The sequence below is a fragment of the Phascolarctos cinereus genome, unplaced genomic scaffold (assembly GCF_003287225.1).
Source record: "Phascolarctos cinereus isolate Bilbo 61053 unplaced genomic scaffold, phaCin_HiC Scaffold_4;HRSCAF=312, whole genome shotgun sequence".
Taxonomy (NCBI): Eukaryota; Metazoa; Chordata; class Mammalia; order Diprotodontia; family Phascolarctidae; genus Phascolarctos; species Phascolarctos cinereus.
Window position 1 is genome coordinate 553,265,422 of NW_027555847.1, and position 3,749 is coordinate 553,269,170.

At 38.1% G+C, this 3,749-nt stretch overlaps 1 pseudogene; it reads right to left on the reverse strand.

The window, feature by feature from the left end:
• Nucleotides 1-1,238: 1,238 nt before the first annotated feature.
• Nucleotides 1,239-2,213, reverse strand: LOC110208769 (uridine phosphorylase 1 pseudogene; annotated as a pseudogene).
• Between the last annotated feature and the right edge of the window lie 1,536 nt (nt 2,214-3,749).

Below are 3,749 nucleotides of genomic sequence, written 5' to 3' on the forward strand. Positions count from 1 at the left end.
ACAGTGTATTAATGTTCCAATTTTTCCATACCCCTCCAACATTTGTCATTTTCCCCCTTCTATGATTTTAGCCAATCTGGTAGGTGTGAGATGACATCTCAAAGATGTTTCAACTTGTATTTCTATAAGTAATAATGGTTTAGAACATTTTTTCATATGACTACATATAGTTTTGATTTCTTCACTGAAAAATTGCCTATTAATATCCTTTTACCATTTATCATTTGGGGAATGACTCATATTCTTATAAATTTGACAAAGTTCTCTATATATTTGAGATATGAGACCTTTATCTGAGAAACTATTTATAAAAAATTTCCCCCCAATTTTCTTCTTCCCTTCCAGTCATGGTTACATTGGTTTTATTTGGACAAACCCTTTTTAATTTAATGTAATCAAAAGTATCCATTTTGTATATCACAATACTCTCTATCTCTTCTTTATTCATAAATTCTTCTATCCCTAAGTCTGAAAGGTAATGTGTTACAGGTTCTTCTAGTTTTCTTATGATATCTCCCTTTATATCTAGGTCATGTGTCCATTTTGACCTTATCTTTTTAAATGGTGTGTAAGATGTTGATCTATACCAATTTCTGCCAGACTGCTTTCCAGTTTTCTCAACAAAAATCATCCCTCTTAAATTTAATCTTATTAGCCAAATGCCAGTCTTCTAGCCTGTCAAAATCTTTTTAGATCTTCTCTTTGTCATCTGACATATTCTTTCCAGTTTTGTGTCATCTGGAAATGTGATGACCATGACATTTATTCCTTTACCCGTCACTGATAGCGACATTTAATAGCAAAGGACCAAATAGATTTCTGGGATGCTCCACTAGAGTCTTCCTTCTAAGTTGGCATCAAACCACTAATGGCTACTCTTTGGCTCCATCTATCCAACTAGTTCCAAATCCACATAATTACACTATTGTCTACTGTTCTTTTAGCCCATAAGAATAATCTAGCCCATAAGAATAATGTTGTGCTAAATTTGAGCACTCTTTATACCATAGCTCTCTTTATACCACATTGAGCTACGTATGTCATACTCAATACTAAAATCTCTCCAAGATCTCCTTGATTTGAATCTTCCCTTCAGTGATGAAGATTTGCAATCCATCCATGCCTCTCTATCCTGCATGACTTTTTTTTTTTAAGAACAAGTCACTTTTATTTGATATTTTGGTTTACAAAATGTTAGAAGGCATACAAATGGGATCCATTATTTTAATTACAAACAATTACAGGACTTTCTTAAAATAAAAAAAACAACAATAAGATTTCCATGCTTTTCCTCCCAGACATTTCTTAATGAAATATCCCACTAAGTTCTGTGGTCGATTTTGATACTCAACAAGAATCTCATGTGAGCTGCTAATCTGATCTTCACTGAAACTATTTAGAAGAGTAACACATACAACAGCATCTTTGATGCCACTAGCACCACTTGTGGCTACAAAGATAGAAGATTCCATCTCAATGTTTCTGATTCCCGCATCATAAGCTGTGTGTAAATACCTTTGCTTATCCTTGTCTGTATAGGAGCAGAAAGCACCACCCAGCTGAGCTTGACCTTTGTAGAAGTCTAAGGTACACATGGTGTTTCCCATAACAGCATTAAACTCATTTATCTCCTTGGCACTTGCCATTAATTCCTGATTTAGGTCATCACTGAGCTCCATTCTTCACACTATGCATTTCCCCAAAACAATTTGTTCAAATTCAGGTTTGAAGCAAGAATCCACAGCTTTTCTAGTTAGCACCACTGAATTAGACTCTAGACCTATTCTACCACATGTACCAATGTGAATGACAACACCAGAACACTTGGCATCATACAGTAACTTGATGAGTTCATGTAACATGATTCCAATGGAAGGAACTCCCATGCCATAGCTAATTGATAATACAGGTTCAATCTTATACATGGCATACCAGTCAGTTCCTTCACAAATGTTAGGATGGTCCATGCCAGGTTGTGCAAGTCACAGCTCTTCACTTATACAGCTAATGAAAGCTTTCATCCAGGCAGGACTTCCTCCAAAACACACAAACTTTACATCTCCAAACATGACCTGTAAATCATGAGTTTTAGTTCCAAGATTGGAATGGTAAAGAATAGCTTCCTTCACTTTTGAGATATTTGGGTTTGAAAGGTGAATTGAATGTTCATCTGAACACTGCAGATTTTCAGGTTTCTTCTCCTGAGTTGCCATTCTTTAGTTTTGAACTGGACCCTCTCTCTGCCTCTTTGGAATTCCTAATCTCCTTCAAGACTGGAAGGAGCTACACCTTTGACTAATATCCTGCATAACTTTGTCCATGACCTTCTTTGTAAGTTTTCCATTAGGAGTAAACCCATCTTATAGGGAGTTTTCTTCAATTTCTCATGATATCATTATAATACCAGTGTACTACTGTGCCAAAAAAAAAAAGGAAATAAGGCTAGTCCAATAGACCTATTATTAATGAAACCATGTTGGCTCTTGATGATCCATATTTTCTTTTGTAGATTCCTTTAACTATTCCTTTAACAATATGAAGGTGTGGCCATCAATTTGTTGCTCCCAGGAGGTAGAAATGTAGGACACAGGTCACCAGCCTTACCCAGGCCCTTCCAGTCTTGCTTCCAAGCTGATGTTTGGTAAATAAGGGTATGATGATGTTGAAAACAATCTCTTTCTTATAGCTTCAGGCAGTGCCTCTGCAGTTCATATAGGCCAGTGAACCAAAGATATGATGCAAGTTAAAGAAGACTCCAGATCATGTCAAGTAAGAGTTTAGACTACACTGTCCCAAGAAGCAACAGGAAAAAAAAAGAGTTCAAAGGACAGACTATAAAATGCCTAAGGGTTTCCCCAGATATCAGGCTGGGTGCTATCTATAGATGGCCCATGGGACTATCAAGCTAAAGAGTCATGAGAGTCCTTTCTTCTGACATTGAATAGTAGCCTAAGACCAGCAGTCAGTAGCAGAAAGCAACAGCAGTCACAGCAGTGATGCCCATTTGCCAGGAGCAATGAAGAAAACCAGCAGCAGTGGAGATCACAGCATCATAGATTTAAAGCTAGAAAAGATCTCAGAAGTCATTGAGTAAAACAATTCTTTTATTTTATAAATAAATAAACTGAGCTGCAAAAAGATTTGGAAATATCACTTTGACAGCTGAATGGAAGATGGATTGAAGTGGAGAGAGACTGAGTCAGGGAGATCAACCGGCAGGCTATTGCAGTAGTCCAGGGGAGAGATGATGAGGGCCCACCTTAGGGTTATAACTGTCTGAATTTCAGGAATGAGGAGTGCCATCGTACTGTCAGACCATGACCAGGTTGTTGTGTTTAGCCCTGGAAGAGAACATGTAGAGGATATGGGCCCTCCCTCAGAGTGCATGGCTCCTCCCAGAACCTGCCTTTAAGAAGAATACCTGGTGATCTCTTTATTCCCCACCAGGCCACCTTCTCCATGTCTCTCTCCATCATGTCTCCATAAGGGCACCCTCTCCCACCTCCACTTCTCAGCTTTCTTTCTTGTGTTGTCTTCCCCCATTTGAATATAGGCTCCTTGAGGGCAGGTTCTGTCTTTCTTCCTACTTGGATCTGTATTCTTACTTAGCTCTTAGCACAGTGTCTGGCACACAGTAACAGCTTAATAAATGCTTGTTGAACTGACTGATTGACTGAATGACTGACGGCAACCAGGATGGGTAAGTGTCTTGAGTTCATACCATATGAAAAAAATCCAAGTTACTCACT